This window comes from Lynx canadensis, chromosome D1, assembly GCF_007474595.2.
Source record: "Lynx canadensis isolate LIC74 chromosome D1, mLynCan4.pri.v2, whole genome shotgun sequence".
In the NCBI taxonomy this organism is placed as follows: domain Eukaryota; kingdom Metazoa; phylum Chordata; class Mammalia; order Carnivora; family Felidae; genus Lynx; species Lynx canadensis.
Genome location: NC_044312.2, coordinates 88,210,371 through 88,229,675, shown reverse-complemented (window position 1 = coordinate 88,229,675; position 19,305 = coordinate 88,210,371). Strand labels below are relative to the sequence as shown.

At 44.3% G+C, this 19,305-nt stretch overlaps 1 long non-coding RNA gene across 4 annotated transcripts in view; it reads right to left on the bottom strand.

Moving 5' to 3' along the window:
* Nucleotides 1-19,305, bottom strand: part of LOC115525643 — a 32,246-nt gene that overhangs the window by 11,478 nt on the left and 1,463 nt on the right. The window contains exon 1 of one of the 4 annotated variants that reach the window (XR_003972419.1): nt 1,347-1,419. The exons of the other annotated variants lie outside the window; for them this stretch is intronic. This is a non-coding gene — a long non-coding RNA (uncharacterized LOC115525643). Of the gene's footprint in view, nt 1-1,346; nt 1,420-19,305 lie in introns of those variants that run through there. 4 annotated transcript variants of the gene reach the window in all.

The following is a 19,305-nucleotide window of genomic DNA, read 5'->3' as shown; positions in this document are numbered from 1 at the left end:
TTTTTTTTTCTTCTCTTACTGCTCTTCCTCTTCTTACTGTTTTTAGCATATAAGAACCACTGCTGAGATACAGCTTTCTAGCTCACAACTTGTTGTTTTTCTTTTCTGAAATTGTCTCAACAGCAACTCAATATTGAGCTCTCCTGGCCTTGTGTTTTCATATGAATCAGGCTTTCCCCCTCAGTGAAGATGTGGGATATGTAAGAATAGGATTTCTTTTCTAGCTCAGAGAGTGGTTTGTTGAATCTGGGCAAGTAAATCTCAGTGAACACTAAGGAGTGGATCAGTGGCACTTTTTTTTTTTTTTCAACGTTTATTTATTTTTGGGACAGAGAGAGACAGAGCATGAACGGGGGAGGGGCAGAGAGAGAGGGAGACACAGAATCGGAAACAGGCTCCAGGCTCTGAGCCATCAGCCCAGAGCCCGACTCAGTGGCACTTTTAAAACCCAATAACACTCATGTATGCTGTGATTCAAATATCAAAAAACTCCAGGGGCGCCTGGGTGGCTCAGTCGGTTAAGCGTCCAACTTTGGCTCAGGTCATGATCTCATGGTTTGTGAGTTTGAGCCCTGCATCGGGCTCTGTGCTAACAGCCCAGAGCGTGGAGCCTGCTTCGGATTCTGTGTCTCCCTCTCTCTCTGCCCCTCCCCTGCTCATGCTCTGTCTCTGTCTCAAAAATAAAAAAACATTAAAAAAACTAAAATATAAAAAAAAACTCCAAATCATGGATGGAGCTAGAGCGTATTCTGCAAGGCAAAATAAATCAATCGGAGAAAGACCAATAGCATATGATTTCACTCCTATGTGGAATTAAAAAAAAAAAAAAAGCCAGATGAACATAGAAGAAGGGGAAAAGAGAGAGAGAGGAAAGCAAACCATAAGAGACTTAACTATAGAGAACAAACTGAGGGTTGATGGAGGGAGGTGGGTGGGGGATGGGCTCCATGGCTGATGGGCGTTAAGGAGGGCACTTGGGCAGAGCCCTGGGTGTTGATGAAAGTGGTGAATCACTAAATTCTACACCTGAAACCAACTTTGCCATGCATGTTAACTGGAATTCAAACAAAAACCTGAATTTTTTAAAAATGTCCAAATCAGTGGATTCTGAAACTGTTACAATCCTACCATATACAAAATTTAATTAACCAAGCACCTTTTGTGTAGAAATTCTATGAGAAGTAATAACATCATATATGTTGTCAAAAATCCTGCAGAATGATTTCTTATAGATGACTCCCCGTTTAAATAGAGGAACTGAGATCCTTTGTTTGGTGACATATCTCTGCACACATTTCTGCTTCATATCAATTCAGCAGGATTATAATCATAAAAAAGGAACATACCTTCGTCTTAATGTTAAGCTCTGCTCCCCCTGCTGATAGAAATTCTTTTGATGAAGGCTGTAGCCAGAAACATGGTTAAAGACCATTTCACCTGAAAGCGTCACATTCTGGATTTTTTTTTTTTTATTTGTTTGCCATCTTGTTTATCATTTACAGATATCCAAACACCTAAGAAGTGAGCCCAAGAGATGATTGAAACTTTTGATCCGGGAAATAACTCACACATTTGTTTTGCTTTGCTCTAATCTTCAGAGGTGTGTATCATGTTGCCAAGTCCCAGGTTTTTAAAAAACAGATTTTCCTTTGGGCTTCCCCCCTCCCACCTTTCATCGCAGTAATATTTTCTCCTATCTCTCATCTTCTAAAAAAAAGTAGGTGTAACAGTCTAATCAGCCTTTACCAACTTTTCTGCAAGAACAAGGCAGAAAATACGAAGATATACATCAAGAATTGTTATTATTGTTTATGTAGTAGTGATATATGACTCCACTGGGCTTTGTGTTTTACATGGCCACTTTGAAAACACAGGATGCTGTTCAGGCACAAGCGATTTGTTTCTGAGTCCTGTGCTTGGATATTTCTAATAAATATATTCTGCCTCTGATTTTATGATATCAACAAGATACCCATGCAATAAAATATTTTCAGATTCCTGGTATTGTCTATGTTGTCAAACAAAGATAGCGTCCCTAAACTTCAAGAACAATAGGTAGAGAAAACATTAGGAATAAAGTAAATAAATATGTGTAAATCATCATCATGACAATGATAGTTTTTTCCACGGGACACCGTCTGGAAGTGTGTGAATCAGCGCTTTCAGCCATGTTACTTCTGGATAGAGAAATCAGAGGTGATTTTCATTTTCTTTTCCTCTATTTGCCTTTATCTATATTACTTTTTTTCTAACGGCCATTGTAGATTATTTCTGAAATAAAAAGATCCCTTTCAAAGAACAGTATGTAAGAAGAATTGGTAAAACTAAGTATAAAAATAGAGCGAATAACATTTTTGAATGGAAAATGGCTCAGAAACATGGCTTCTGAGAAGTGAAAATCTGATTTATCGTCTATTAATTTTCGAGTTCAGATTGTGCACTTTTCCTTTAGCTTTGATGAAAACACTGGCTACCTTTTGTCTCCCCGCATCCCTGGATCAAGCAGGCCAGGAGAAGCAAACAGCAGACCCTTCTATTTCCCAGTGGGAAAATAGGCTTCTCACTTGATTCCCAACTGGCTCCCACTCTAGTCCTATTCCTACCTGACTCCTGATTCCTGCCTTTTTCTTCTATCTAAAGCCATGTGATTCCCACAGGACATCCTAAAGACTTGGCCTGAACTCAGACCTCCAGTTCTGAAGCCCACAAACCCATTTATTAGCCACGCCCTTCCCCCACCTATTTCCCCCACTCCCTTGGCTCAAGATGGTCAAGGAAGAGAAGATCGAAAGCTTTCTCTTTATTTTTTATTTGTTTGCTTTCTCTTTATTTTAATAACCCCACCATCTCATCTCTAAATGCCTCATCTTTCCATCTTATTTGGGGACAGAACTTAAGGTGAAATGGCAGAGAAGGCTGGACGAAAAGATACAATGGTGTGGTATTTAGAGCAGTGGCTGGAATGTCTCCAAGATCCATCCATTGTGTATGACGAGTCTCTGTCCTGACTAGTCAGTACTCAAGCATTATCAATTGTTAACTATTTTAGTACCATTCTCAGAGTGAAGTTATAGTGTTGTAAATGAATAGTAGTTACAAGAGACCTGAACTTGAGTATGCCTTAGGGCCAGCGATTTACCTTCTCCAAGCCTTGGTTTACACATTGGGAAAACGGGGATGCTGGTAATTGACTTGTCTGCTTCAGAGAGGTACTGTACGATCACAATATCATAGAGGATGCAGAAATTCTCTGTACGTTGTGAGAGACTGTGCATGGGCGAGGAATGATGATAAAAATGATCAGTTATAGTGTTAACAATGTTGGTGGTGAAGGTCAAGGTGACGGTGATAATAAAGAAGAAAAAGAAGAAAAACTTAGACACGCCAAGGACTATCCCTTTCTGGTTCAGTAGTCTACCAACATTGCTCCCTGGCTCACAATTCGTAGGAACTGTTAGACAGAAGCAGATAAACTGGCGACATCAACCTCCTCTGGTTTATGCCATTGTAGCTCCCAGATTGTTTCCTGGCCTGGTGCTGATATGCGCTTCCCTTTGTCTGTGGGCATTTGTTCCACAATTTCACATCCTGGCTGAGAAACTCTTCTGTCTTGTAATTCCCAACACCAGGGATAGCTCTTGATGTCCATTTAATGATCTGCTTAGGATCTGGAGCCAGCAAAATGGAAATGTGGGATTATCCCGGTGGGTTCCTGTACTCCTACACAGCATAGCGCTTGCTGGATTCTCCCCATGCCCTCTTCTGATACATGCCCCACGATCCCACTCTGCAAGGGTCTTGGGTGAGCTGTTGGTTGTGGCCAGGTGGAATTAGTAATTCTGCCTCCTCTCTCTCTCCCGTTCTTTCTTGTTCTTGCCCACCACCCTGACCCACCTTTATGAAGACTCTGGGTCTGTGCTGAGTCATATAAGGTGCTCTTGGCCAACCTTGACAAGAACCCCCCACCCCACCCCCTGCCACCCTCGGAGAAAGGCACCGAAGAGCTCTATGGAGTCTGTTCCAGCAAGGGCAGTGTGTGCTCACAGAATAAATGGCTCCTATCATTCATTCGGAGCAATGCCTGGGTGGCAGGGAGGTTTCAGTCCTGTGGCTTTGAGGGAAAAACATACTCTGGAAAGGTTTCTCCTTGCCTTTGTTAATTATGAAATAAAAATACTTCCTGCAGCGGAAACTTTGGGGGAGGGTGTGGCTGTCCCTTCACATTGTAAATTGGCCTCAGGGATCTTCTCTTCCTCTTTTCCCTTTGGGATCAGGTACTTAAAAGTTACACAGCGTAAGGCAATAGGGGGACGATATGAAGATCCAAGCTTTAAACACTACCACAACCCTTTCATATACAGAGAGAGAACAGGGCCTTGGGTGTAGGGTCATTTTGCAGTGGGAGGGGGTCATTTTGCCGTGGCCTTGCAGTCACAAAAGGCCTCAAAGTCCACTTTATACATCACCTCTAAATGAGATTTGGCATAAAGTCACAAAAATGTACTGGCAGAAGTCAACCATTAAAACATCACAATTTCCATTTGCCCCAGTTCTGGCATTTCTTAATATACAAGGAGCCTCTCTTGACCTCAGAGAGATCCTGGATACAACCACGAAGGAAGCAGACTGATTTTCAGGAGCTGCTAGTTTGGGCTTCCACTTACTGGAGGAATTATTCTGCCGATGGTTTTATTTGACTGTCTCGACAGTTCTGTGAAGTTGGTACTGTCATCGGCCCCATTTCACAATGGGGAAGCTGAGGCCTTGTTCAAGTCCACAGCCAGAAACTATTAGATCTGGGGTACAAATCCAAGCTGGTCTAACGTCCGAGCTATTATCAATGATAACGCAGCCCATGATTTCATCGCTAACCCCGCACTTTTCCATCCGCCGTGTATGCCTGGGAGCATCTGCCTGGTGCTGCCTGCTTCACCCCGGACCCCTCCCAGGCATGGTCCTGCGGGATCTGTCAGGAGGGGCTTAGGTTTAGGCCTGGGTTAAAATCCTCTCAAGTTCCCTTCTGAGAGAGGGTTAGACAGCAGCAGATGCCTTGATTGCCCCAGGTGACATCATGTTTAAGTTAGTCTCACCTCCCTGAGCTCATTTCTTTGTCCTGGTCACCTCTGCTTCCATCAAAAATAACAGGTTGCTGATAAACTAGCTCTCAGCCCTCCGCTCAGACAGTGGACTCTGAATCTCTGCTCAGAGCAGGCCTCTCAAGTTCAAAAGAGCCCTCGTGCTCTGTATTTTGACAGGTTGAGAAATCCAATCCATTTATTTTGAAAACCCATTAAGCCCAGCCAATATGGGATATTTAGAAAGGCCAGAATTTTGCTTCTGGTCAGAAGGTCAGTGCTGTCATAAAGTAACAGCTAAAGGAAGTGAAACAAAACATATTTTATTGTGGAGCTGTAATTCCCAAACATTCTTTTAAAATGTACTTTCAGTTAAAATAAGACAAAACAAAAACACAGCACATTGAATTGCCGGAAATTGCCACCACTATAAAACTCTCTTTGTCAGAGTACATATTCAATTAAAAAAAAAAAAAAACTTTAACATTTATTTATTTTTGAGAGACAGAGAGAGATAGAGTGTGAGTGGGGGAGGGGCAGAGAGAGAGAGGGAGACACAGAATCTGAAGCAGGCTCCAGGCTCTGAGCTGTCAGCACAGAGCCCGACGCGGGGCTCGAACTCACAGACCATGAGATCATGACTTGAGCTGAAGTTGGACGCTTAACTGAGCCACCCAGAGGCTCCCCGAGTACATACTCAATTTTGCACACCGAGTTCTCAGACTAGTGACAGGCATATAGTAAATGCTTATTAAGTTTTCAATGAATGAACCCCAAAATGGTTTACTTGGCTATTTAACATTTTTTTCTAGGTATTAGTTTCTCTTGGTCACAATGGCTGTTAAATCACACTCAAGAAAAGAGTATCTGATGTTAGTTCTCTGGGGTTTTGGAAAGTGAGTTTCAGAATAGATAAGTTTGACTCTTCTTGGCATCTTGAATTATATTGTTTATGATACAGATAACAAAGTCTTATGTTCAGATTCTCCAAAGATGACCCATTTGATCCTTTCAAGCTTATGAAAGAGGAATGGGAGATATTATTTCCATGTTACCCCCTTGGAAGGGTGCATAAGCACAGACCGTTACCTGGAAGCAAATAACCTTACTATTAAGTGATCCTGAACACAAACGATGATTGGAAGATGGTGTAAAACATTCTTGTGTTTTCCTGCCGAGTCACCTTATAGTCTACATACTGTTCTCCCCTGCCGCGTATCTGGGCGGCCCTCTTTCTGGATCGCCCCTCCCTTTTCCGTTACGTCACACAATCTGTTCCATCCATCTTCTCTGCCCCATTTCTCCCAGTGCCATCCTGGAGGATCACCAGAAGACTCTCAACTTTCTAAGCCATCGATCCTGCCCTGGCCGCCGTGGGGTATGGCAGGCCCTAATCCTGCATCCAGAAATTTGGTTGGTAGTTAGAGAGAGCAAACCTATAACCTGGGACCAGAGCTGACTCTTAGAGTTGACCCAATAAATAGGGTTTCTCTTCTCTGCCTAAGCTGGTGAACCAACTGAGAAGTTAAGACCGAAGAGAGGCTGGTGGAGGTAATGTACCACCTTACTGAGAAAGTGGATGTTGGAGAAGACGGTTTACAGCAGTAGGAGGCCCAGAGTTGAAGACTCAGCCATGCTAGACCCAGGCAGGCTGCCCTTCATCAGGGAGGAATGCAGTGGGTTAGTAGCTCCCAAAAGAACGGGAGAGGAAGGTGCTGGGTTATGGACACCCAGCATCTTCTTCTAAACCCATCAGGTAACTTACTTTTTCCCTCCAGGGTGGGGGGTGGGAGGGAGGGAGTGGGGGCTAGGGAATGAGTGAAGACTGGGAGAGGCCAGGTATTATTCCCAAAGACGTCTCTTCTCGTGAAGAATCATCAAGAGGGGAAGTATTTCCCCTCAACAAGGCATGTTTTATTGACCCACTCTGTTTTTAAAAAGTTGATGTAGTAGGCAATGCTTAAAAATAAGATTTGGCATAAAAAGCAGAAAGTGGAATGATTTCTCAGCACAGAGCCTGTGTTCCCGCATGGCAACAACAGCTCCGCGCTGGGTCACGTCTGCCCCTTTAGGCAGGTCCGTGTGCTGTATTCAGCTCCCTAAGCACCCCCCAGGCCTTGCTGTGTGCACATTGCTCTCTCTGATTTTGCTCATTTGTATGACCAGGTTGGTCCTTCTGGGTATTTTCGTTTGTGGTTCTGTTTTGCCTGTGTAAGTTTAGGGTGGGGCATCCCCAGGACTAACAATCCTGTCTCTTACTAAGGTTGCCGGCCGCTGTGATCATTGTCTCATTTTGATAAGTTATTAGCTCAAAGTCTCAACCTTTTTGTCTCACTAAAGACCTCTTCCATACTAGAGGCTTTGCACTGGAGAAGAGAAAGGAGGTGTATTGCAGAATGAAAACCCCCGTGTGGTCCTTTGATGTCCACACCACCGCGCTGCACTTGTGGTTTCTGCTTTACTGGGCATGCCTGGTCCAGAGGAGCAACAGAAGGCAAGGTTCTGAAATATACTTTGCCTCCTGAGGGCAGAAGCCCAGCCCGAACAGGTTCACAGCTGCTTTTCAGCACCAGCGATGGGTGAAGAGGTGCACTGATGACCCTGTTGTTAATAGCCTACCCAAAACTCTTGTCTCGCCCAGAGGTACAAAGGAGTTAATTCAGGGAACAGCAGGGCAGAGTTAAGCAAGCCAGACCTCATGCACACATTCTTCCTCCCACCCCACCTACCCGTCTGTAGGATGTACCCAACCTTTCCTTAAACACTTGGCATAAACCAGAGGGAAGGATGGTTGCTATGACCAATGGATGGATGGATGGATGGATGGATGGATGGACCAATGGACTGATGATTTCATCTCAGGGAGTTTTGCAAGCCTCTTCCATGCGTTTGCAGAAGACATTTTGAATTGTTTTTAGACTCTTACTTTTAACACCCGAGGGTCAAATATCAAGGCTGGAAAAGCAGAGATACTCTATCTCCAGTCAGAGGGAAGTATGGTAGAGATTAAAGAGCATAGGTGTTGGAGTCATTTATTTTGCTCCTTATAGACATCTCTGAGCCTCAATTTCTTCATGTATAAAATGATAATAACAGTACCTTTCTCAAAGATGGTTGCTATTAGAATTAAGTGATTTTTGGAAAACACCAATAACTCAGTGCCTGGCAGATAGGAAGCACTTGGGATATAATAACTCTAATTTGATTGAGAAAATTCTGGTTTTTTTTTTTTTAATGTTTATTGACTTTTGAGAAAGAGAGGGAGACAGAGTGCAAGTGGGGGAGGGGCAGAGAGAGAAGGAAACAGAATCTGAAGCAGGCTTCAGGCTCCGAGCTGTCGACACGGGGCTTGAACTCATAGACCATGAAATCACGTCCTGAGCCAAAGTTGGACGCTTAGCCAACTGGGCCACCCAGGTGCCCTGAGAGAATTCTGTTTTATGTTGAGTGCTTACTCCAGGCTTAGCTCTACCTATCACAGGAATTAGGTGGGTACTAACAGAATTTGGGGATGACAGGTGTCTGCAGAGTATGGTGGTGAGATAAAGTACAAGGACATACTGATGTACCTGTAAGTGAGCACTCTCCCACTCTCCTCTACATTCTGGTGGGTGGTTAGAAGGGGAGAATATGCTCCTCTGGCTGGAACTGTTGAGAAGGGGTTGAGTGTAGGTGGAAGGAAAAAGAAGTTGGGTGGAATCCCAGGTGAGGGAAGCCACTCCCTAAGGGAACAAAGCAAGTGTAATTGTGCTGTTTGCTGGCCCCAGGAAGGAAGCACATGGATAGAACTGGAGTTCTGGTCAATTTCCTTTCAACCCAGATTCAGGGAGTGTCTCTTAAGAAGCAGGAGTTGCCTTCAATTGAGTCTTGTTGCCTGCTGGTTATTTTACCTGGCCTTAGTCACTGACTCAAAACTGAGCCTCAGTTTTTCATCCATGAAACAAGATGCGTTCTGTTAGTCTCATTCGGTTTTGTGACAGTAACGAGATTGCCAACCAGGAAGGCCTTTGTAAATGGGAAACGACTGCACAAACATAAGGGCCAAGTGTTGCTGGCCTTTTCACTTGACAGCCACAGTTTAACACACTAAGCAAATCATTCCCTCGCTTAAAACTCCCCAGTGCTTCCCCTTTGCACTGAAAATCCAAGCCTCTCACCAAGGCCCAGCGGACTTTATATAGCCTAGCCCAAGGCATCCACTCTCCTTTGTTCCACCAAAGGCTAAGCCATTCCTACCTCAGTGCCTTTGCACTTTGGGTTATGTCTGCCTGGAACTCATGGGCGGCTCCCTGTTTTCATTCAGGTCTCATCTCACAGCCATCTTCTCAGAGGCCACCCTAGGTCACCCAGTCCAAGGTGCGTCCACCCCACCCTACCCCCAATCTCCAGCCACTCTCTCTCATCTGTTTGGTTGCCCTTGTGTCGTTTATCACTATCTAAATGTACCTTGATCATTTATCATTTACTTGTTTGTTGGCTGTTTGTTGGCTCCTCTAACCCTCTCTCCCTCCCCCATAAAATTCCTTCCAAAAGGATTTGGTGTGTGTTGTTTACAGCTCCCCCAGTGCCTTCAATAGTGCCTGACTTCAAGAGAGGCTCAAGAGAAATTTATTGGCAAAGTTTAACCACAGTGCCCCAAACACCCACCACTTTTCAGCAAAAGCCAAACAAGTTCCATTCGTGGGAGAAATATTTATAATTCACCACAGACTTCTAAACGAGGAGGATTCTGAAACGTAGTGCATTCGGTTAACGCCTGCCACCTCCATGATTTAAAAATCACAAATGCTGAGCATATTACCAAGAAGGCAGACAACAAGTTTGGTCTTCCACTGCACTACAAGTCCAGGTGAAATACATCAAGCTCACAGTTGTGCGGTCTGACCAGGATGGAGCAAGGGACATTCCCGAGGAAACTGGTGGGTGGCAAGTGGGAGTCCTAAGGCAGCAAAGCCAAGGGGGGCCAGGGAGGCCTTTGCTGGAATCGGCAGGCAGTGGCTGCTTGTGGGGCAATTGGTGCCTGTCTGTCCCTGCCCACAGAGCTGTCTGTCCAAGGGAGGTGTTGGCAGATCTGTGATGCCCCCTGGTGTTCTGCAAACTGCTGCTGCTGCTCAATGAACCAGTCAGCCATTGAGTGCCTCCTACACAAGGCAGCGTTTGCAAATTAAGCATCTGAAGGAAGGAACTCAAGGAGTTGTCTTGACCGAGTCTTTCACATCGGGCCCACTCAGCCCATCTCTTTAACCTTAACTCTCCCTTGTTCACTTTGTTACAGCTGCACTGACCTTCTTGCCTTTCCTCCAACCCGCCAAGCCAGTACCTACCTCAGGGCCTTTGTACTAGCTGTTCCTCTACCTGGAACACACTCCTATCAGACCTTTGCCTGGCTGGCTACCCGACTTAATTCATTTTTCTGCTCTAATGTGGCCTCTTGAAAGGACTTCTCTAGCCACCCCATCTAAACAGAGCACCTGCCCTCAAGTGCTTTACCTTCACTTATTTTTCTTTAAATAGAAGTGATGGTTTGTTGTATCTATTTGTTTATTTGCTTACTGGCTATCTCCAATCCACCAACCACTCCTTACCTCTGCTAGTCTAGTGTAAGTTTCTGGAGAGCAGCCTTGTTTGTTTTGCTTAATGCTGTATCCCCCTTAGAACCATGCTTAACTTAAAATATCAATGAGAGGGGTGCCTGGGTGGCTCAGTTAGTTGGGCGTCCAGCTCTTGGTTTTGGCTCAGGTCATGATCTCATAGTTCATGGGTTCGAGCCCGAGTCAGGCTGTGTGGTGACAGCACGGAGCCTGCTTGAGATTCTCCCTCTCCCTCTCTCTCTCCTTCTCCACTGCTCATGTACACTCATTCTCTCTCTCTCAACATAAATAAACTTAAAAAAATAGCAATGATAATAATCGATTCAGTTGAATAAACAGGACTCAGTTGAATTTACTGAATAAACAAGTAGATGGATGAATGAATGAGTGAAAGAAATAAGGTTCGGGTTCAAGATGGACTGGGTTATAGAGAGCACTGAATACCAGAGGTGAGTACAAATGAGCAGGGGGCCCAGTGTGGGGAGGGATAATGACTGTAGGAATTGAAGCAGGGAAGTCTTGAGATAAAGAGGAGCATTTTAAGAGCTTTGTAGGATCCAGGCATATCCATCCTACACTAAACATGTATACTTTTGTGATAGAAGCAGACAAGGTTTTGATAATTGTCACTTCTGAAATTATTTGGTTACAAGTACAGTTGTTAAACTAAACAAGGAGGCTATTAGACCGACTTGTTCTAATGCTTTAGCCACTCATGTAAGCAAACGAGAACCTAAGCCTGTAAATGCCTCAACATTACAAAGGCGAAATCCAAGGACAACCAATCAAAGCAGCCAACCAGCCTTTCCCAATAAGGCACCCACTTAGGCTATGGTCAGTCAAATAATTTCCTTGCTTTGCCTCCCACCTGCCCTGTGAAAGTCTTATCCCAAGCTCCTGTTGGAAGACCACTCCCAAGCACTTTGGGGGCTGCCTGCTGTGAATCAATTTCTGCTCAAACAAGCTAAAAATTTGTAATATGCCCCCGTTTCTCTTTAAAAAAATTTTTTTTCAACGTTTTTATTTTATTTTTGGGACAGAGAGAGACAGAGCATGAACGGGGGAGGGGCAGAGAGAGAGGGAGACACAGAATCGGAAACAGGCTCCAGGCTCTGAGCCATCAGCCCAGAGCCCGACGCGGGGCTCGAACTCCCGGACCGCGAGATCGTGACCTGGCTGAAGTCGGACGCTTAACCGACTGCGCCACCCAGGCGCCCCGCCCCCGTTTCTTTTTTAACACCTTTCTTTTACAATTGGCTGTGATAATAATCACTATGCAAATTCAGAAATGTGTGCTAAGTTATAAAAAACTAACGTAAGAGTTATTTTCAATTGAGATGAAATTGTTACAGATACCAACATTTAACAAATTGACTTGATGAGCACTTATTAAGTGCAATTCTTTTTTTTCATATTTTGTTATACATTCTAACCTGGGACACTCCTCCCCCTCTTAAAAAGCTTACAGGCCCTGGGCCTCATGCCTAAAGCCACTGATGACTAAAAGGGCCTGGGCAGGGAGAAGAGCTGAGTTTTGGGGAAGATCTTGACTATATGCTGTCAGGAGAGTCGGCAGCCTTGGAAACCTCTCAGGCCCTATCACTCCTCCTCCCCCAGATGGAAGAAGTTGAGGATCTGGCAGCCGGGTATCAGCAGCAGGCGTGAGGAGAGGAGGGGGATCCAGAAAGAGTTCAAAGACAGGGACTCTTCAGATCCAGGAGATAAAGGAGATCCAGGAAAGACACAAGGATGTTTGGTTTCAGGTCCCAGGGGTGTGAGGTTGGGGGGGGCGGGATTTGATGGGCTGAGTTTGGGAAATAGTAAAGGGAAGGGTTAGGGCATCATTTTCCTTATCCACAAGGGGTTGTATTAGAGTTCTCCAGAGAAATTGAATCAAAACATATATGTCTGTATGTATGTGTGTGTACGTATAAATGTATGTATGTTTGTATATGTGGCCTCCTGTATATAGATAGATAAATAGGTGATAGATACGTATAGATAAAGGAGATTTATTATAAGGAATTGGCTTGTGTGATTATGGAGGCTGACAAATCCCAAGACGTGCATTCGGCAAGCTGGAGACCCGAGAGAGCTTATGGCGTAGTTCCAGCCCAAAGGCTGGAAAAATATCAGTCTCCCAGCTTGAAGGAAATCAGGCACGAGGAGCTCTTAGCTGCCAGTGGCAAAGTCAATCTTTTTGTTCTAGTCAGGCCTTTGACTGCTTAGGTGAGGCCCACCCACGTTCAGGAGCACAATATGCTTTTACTCAGTCTACCAATTCAAATATTAATCTCATCCAAAACACCCTCACAGATAGACCCAGAATAATTTTTGACCAAATGTCTGGGCATCCTATGGCCCAGTAAAGCCGACACATAAATTAACCATCACAGTGGGGATAAGGTAGTATTACTATCAATCACACAGACTTGTGAGGATAATTACAAGTAAACTACTTAGCGCATTGACTGGCACATACTGAGAGTTCAATAACTGGTAGAAGTAGCTATTAATTTTATTAAAACACAAATTTCTAGAAGGTGGTTCCTCTTACTAAGATATGAGAGCATATTTATACCAGTGTAGTGCCTTTTTTTTTTTTTAATGTTTATTTATTTTTGAGAGACAGAGCACAGTGAGGGGAGGTGCAGACAGAGAGGAAGACACAGAATCTGAAGCAGGCTCCAGGCTCTGAGCTGTCAGCACAGAGCCCGATGCAGGCTCTGTGTCAAACTCACAAACCCTGAGATCATGACCTGAGCCGAAGATGGACGCTTAACTGACAGAGTCACCCAGGAACCCCCCAGTGACTTTCATATCGACTCGTTGGATTGTTTAGAGAGATTTTTGCCAAAGGTGAAAACGTAACATCTTCTTGGGAAGCTGGCACTGATTCAGAATGTCTTCGTGTGGGCCACAAGCCCCTGTTCTCACAAGCCTCAAAGAAAGCCCCAAACAGTCATCGCTTTGGAGCCCTCCAGTGTGAACTTTAATTCAGGGGAGTGTCAGGCCTAGGGAAAAATATGGCAAAGGTGTTGCACCCTGTGTTTGCTTACAGTCCTTTCGCCACTGATAAGAGGTGGGGTTTATCCCAGGACAGCAGGACTCAAGAACACGTTTTTACCCACTGTACTTCCTCCCTGTGACATCAACTGAGTTTTGTCCGTTCTTACCCGTCAAACACGAAGAATAATACCCATCTTTCCCACTACTCAAGGGTATTCAGAGACACAAAGTTATGCATGTGAAAGCATTACATAATCTCTAGTGAACTACCCAGATATAAAACTCCATTCAGTCTATCACTTTAATGGAGAACAACATGGTTAGTTCGTATATGCATCCCTGCATCCACAAACATTTATTAAGCACCTACTATATGTTGAGGACTATGCTAGGCCCCTGGGAAGTATGGAGGGTGGAGAGTAAACCAGATATACAGTCTCTCCTTCGGGACTTTCTCAGGCCTTCTCTGATTCCTGCAGACCTAGATTAGATCCTTCATGAATAGCTTCTTCAGAACATTGCTTTTCATTATAATACTTCCAGTGGTTTGTTGTTCTGTGCACATGTTAATGATCATTTAATTAATCTCTCTCTCTGCCACTTGGATCTTAAGCTCTGTCAGGGAGGAATCTGTCTGGTCTTGCTCACCATTATAGTCCCATGTGCATCCCAGTGCCTTGACACATGATTGGAACTCAGAAACAAGTTGTTGAATGGATGGATGGATGGATGGATGAACAAATGAATAAATGCTTTCTAAGTGCCTAGGATGCATGTGAAAGAATAGAAAATATATGTATTGGTCTCTGACTCTGGTTCCTGATACCAAGCTCCTAAAACTGTTGTAGTTTCCTAAATGATAAGAGTATCAGAAGCTTCTTTTGTTCTAATATTTGTGTTTTTAGAATATTAAAAAAATTTTTTTTAAGTTTATTTTGAGAGAGAGATTGTACAAGCAGGGGAGGGGAAGAGAGAGAGGGAGATAGAGAGAATCCCAAGCAGGGCCTATGCCACCAGCATGGAGCCTGACGCAGGGCTCAAATTCATGAACCATGAGCTCATAACCTAAGCCGAAACCAAGAGTCAGACGCTTAACCCACTGAGCCACCCAGGCACTCCCTAATATTTGCTTTTTGATCCTAGTTCTTGACACAGAGCCCCAAAGTCCCTAGGAATTTCTGGGGTGATAGGAATGTCTTTTGTTCTAAAAGGTGACTTTTTTTTTTTAATTTATTTTGAGAGAGAGAGAGCATGAAAGGGGTAAGGGTAGAGAGAGAGGGAGAGAGAGAATCCTGAGCAGGATCCACGCTGTCAGTGCAGAGTGCAATGTGGGGCCTGAATTCACAAACTGTGAGATCATGACCTGAGCCGAAATAGTCAGATGCTTGACCGACTGAGCCACCCAGGTGCCCTGCAATAAGGTGACTCTTGACGTGCTCCTGAACGGGGACTGGTCACCAGAAAGACCAAGCCATGATTAGAAGCTTAGAGCTTTCAGCCCCATCTCTCATTCTCCAGGGAGGGAGAGAGGCTGGAGATTGAGTTAATGATTGATCATGCCAGTATACTGAGGCCTCCATAAAAACCCCAAAAATACAGGGTTCAAAGAGCTTTTAGGATGGTGAACACATCTATGTGCAGGAAGGGTGGCACCCCAACTCCACAATGACAAAAGCTCTGTGCTTGGGACCCTTCTGGACCTTGTCCTTCACTGGGCTATTCATCTGTATCCTTTATCATATTATTTATTAGATAATAAATGAATAAACATAAATATATATTTCCCTGAGCTCTGTGAGCTGGTCTTGCAAAGTATCAAGCCCAAAGCGGGGGTCTGGGAACCCCATTTTATAAGTACCAGGGGCATAGGTACCAGGGGCAACCCGGGCAACTTGATGTCTGAAATGGGGACGGTCCTGTGGGACTGAGCCCTTAACCTGTGGCTTCGGATGCTAACTCCAGGGAGATAGCGTCAGAAGTGAATTGGATTATAGGATACCTGGCTGGTGTGAACGAATTGGTTGGTGTGGGAATAAACCCACATACCAGGTGTCAGAAGTGTTGTGAGTGTGGTATTAGCGTAAGAGTGAAGGACAGTGCCAAACGCTGGACAAAGTAACTTGAGGCTTAAATACGTGTGATAGTAATGATTGTTCAGTGTGTCACTGGGCCAAGAGATTTGGATTAAAGTCCTCATTAGGTAGCAATTAAAAGTGAACATTAGCCATCCCCTTTGAACTCCATGTGACAGAGTTGAGACTGAATATTATCTTCTGAAGCAGCTAACTGCCGTATGCAGAAAAAGAAGTGGGAGGTTCAAAGACCGGAGCATCCCTTGCCCGGATTCCAGATGCTCACACAACATGGCGTGAGAGATTAGTGCTGGCCTTCCTGTGACTTCTTGATGCCATTATCTAGCTGTTATCTGGCCCAACCTGCTGCCTGGTCTTGGGGAGGCTGAGCCATAGCTCTACTTCTGAGGGGTCCTGTCATCTTTCCACTAAAGCTACCTCTGGTCCTTCTGGTGAAGGAAATGCTCTGCCAGCCACAGGACATTGCGGTGCACTTGGTGAGCTAGAGCCAGCTCCCATTACTCAGTCACCTCCAGCTGTTCTGGTGCCATAGACACGGGGATTCACCTCCATAACAAAAGATGTGAAACCTGCTGCGTGGTTCCAGCTAACTGAACTTGAGTCTTCTGGTTTCTTTGAACTCCCCTTCCACTAGAGAGAAAGTGATAAGTGGGAGACAGGTTCCAGCGAGAGTCGCCAGCCTCATGAAAGACTCTCATGAAAGACTCAAGCTTTCCAGGAGCGTCTGGTGGCTCAGTCGGTTGAGCGACCGACTCTGGCTCGGATTGTGATCTCACGGTTTGTGAGTTCGAGCCCCGAGCTGGGCTCTGTGCTGACAGCTCAGAGCCTGGAGCCTGCTTCTGATTCTGTGTCTCCCTCTCTCTCTGTCCCTCCCCCACTCATGCTCTGTCTCTCTCTGTCTCAGAAATAAATAAACATTAAAAAAATTAAAAAAGGGGGCGCCTGGGTGGCTCAGTCGGTTAAGCGTCCGACTTCAGCCAGGTCACGATCTCGCGGTCCGTGAGTTCGAGCCCCGCGTCGGGCTCTGGGCTGATGGCTCAGAACCTGGAGCCTGTTTCCGATTCTGTGTCTCCCTCTCTCTCTGCCCCTCCCCCATTCATGCTCTGTCTCTCTGTGTCCCAAAAATAAATAAACGTTGAAAAAAAAAAAAGTTTAATAAAAAAAAAAAATTAAAAAAGAAAAAGAAAGACTCAAACTCAAGCTTTCCAGGTGGAGATGTCTCAGAAAGGGTGTGCCAACTCTGTTCAAATATTTGAAGCGTTTCCACATAGATCGGACTTAAATTTCCTACAGTTCTGGAGAGCACAGCAAGAACCAAATGATGTACCCAGAGAGACAAACTTTGACTCAGCGAAAGGAAGAAATGTACCTCAACCAGAACTTTCTGAAAATGAAATGAGACACCTAGTCAGTCAGTGGGTCTTCTGTTTCTGGAGGTGTTTGAGACTGGCCTGGGTATGGTCATATAATCCATTCTAGCCTGTAATGAGGGATGTTTCATAGGCCTGCTGTTTGTGAGAAAGATCTGGATGCTGGGAGTAAGGGAGAGAGATGATCTAATATGACAAAACAATGAAAAGTCATTAATAGCTCAATGTGCGCGTGCTGAACACTTACATGCACCTAAGGACTGAACTAACTACTTTGTAGGTGTGGTCATTTAATCCTCGTGACAAATCTTGGGCATTGAGTCCTATAATTATCATCCTGTTAGAGATCAGGAGGCGGACACTGAGAGAAGTTAAATAATTTGCCCAAGGTTGCACAGCTAGGAAGTACAGAGCTGGGACTCAAGTCCAAACTGCCAAAGGACTACCCATTCTGCTCTAGCACCCTGCTCACCTCGGCCTCCTCGCCGCCACCCCCCCCCCCAGTAGAGCGTAAAAACTATTAGACCATGAAAAGAAATTTCTCCCAAGAAAGTTCATCAGAATGGGCCTCCACACAGAACAGCAACTAACAACACAAAATGCCCAAATCGGGGGGAAATTACTACATTTGAGTACCAGTCACCTTGGGAGAGAGTCTTCCCGCAAAGTGAGAGCCAATTTTAAAACACCCACGTCCTCTGGCCTCACTCCCTCCTCCTCAAAGCTTTTTCTGGCCTTGCCCAGGCAAAAATCCCTCTGCCTTCATTTGCATTGTTCTCTGGAGGAGGAAAGTGACTGAGCTGTGCGGTCACTCCCCTGAGAAGAGAGTCTGAATCACACCTTCAAGTCGACCAGCCGAGACTTCTCAGGAATTTGGCTTAAGAGTTCCAAACGAGTCAAACTTATTAGTCAGCTGTTACCACCGAGAAGGAAAACCCTTGATCCTTTGCAAGAAAATGAGTGTGCCCTACCCACTGACAAGAAATGAGGGTACTGGTCACCAAAAGGAAAATAGGAAACAGGGAAGACCAGAAGAGTGCTGGTTTTTCTTTTAATCGAAATGTGATTGACAGTATACTAGTTAACATTCTATTGGTTAAGATCATATTATATTAGTTAGTATAATATTAGTTAACATTTGAAACTATAATAATGTTGTATTCGTTCCAGGCATACGACATAATAACTTAATATTTGTATACGTTGTGAAATGACCACAGTACCCTCACATATAATTACAGATTTTTTTTCTCTTGTTATTATTTTCTATTTATTCATTTTTTAAATTAAGTAAGTTCTATGCCCAGCGCAGGGCTTGAACTCACTTCCCTAAGATCAAGAGTTGCATGTTCTACCAACTGAACCAGCCAGGTGTCCCACAAATTTTTCTCTTGTGATGAGAACTTTTAAGATCTACTCTTAGCAGTTTTTAAATATACAATACGGTATCATTAGCTATAGTCGCCAGGCTATACATTTTACAGCTCCAAGACATGTTTATTTTATAAACTGAAAGTTTGTACCTTTTGACCACGTTCACCCTTTTAGCTTGCCCCCCACACCCTGCCTCTGGAAATCACCAATGTGTTTTCTGTATCTATGAGTTTTGTTTGTTTGAGTTTAGATTACACATGAGATCATACAGTATTTGTCTTTCTGACTTATTTTATTTAGCATAATGCGTTCAAAGTCCACCCATGTTGTCACAAATGGCGAGATTTCCTTCTTTCTTATGGCCGAATAGTATTCCATTTTATATAGATATGTATATCTATCTAAATGATATCTATATAAATATCACACATATCACATCTCCTGTATCCACCCATGCATCGACAGGCACTTAGGTTGCCTTCATATCTTGGCTATTGTAAATAATGCTGCAATGAACACGGGGGTGCGTATATATTTTCAACTTCCTGTTTTTGTTTCCTTTGGATAAATACCCAGAGTGGAATTGTATTTTTTAATTTTTGAACTCTGATACTGTTTTCCACAGTGGCTGCACCAGTTTACATTTTGGTGTTTTAACATGCTTCCGCCCTGTAGGACCTGGAGGTCTGGGCACCAAAGTCAGGCCTGGAGCGTGGGCCACCGTTGTCTGTCAAAGCACTTTCACCCCGAGATTCAGGGAGGCCCTGGAACTATGAAGTGTTGCCTCCCAACT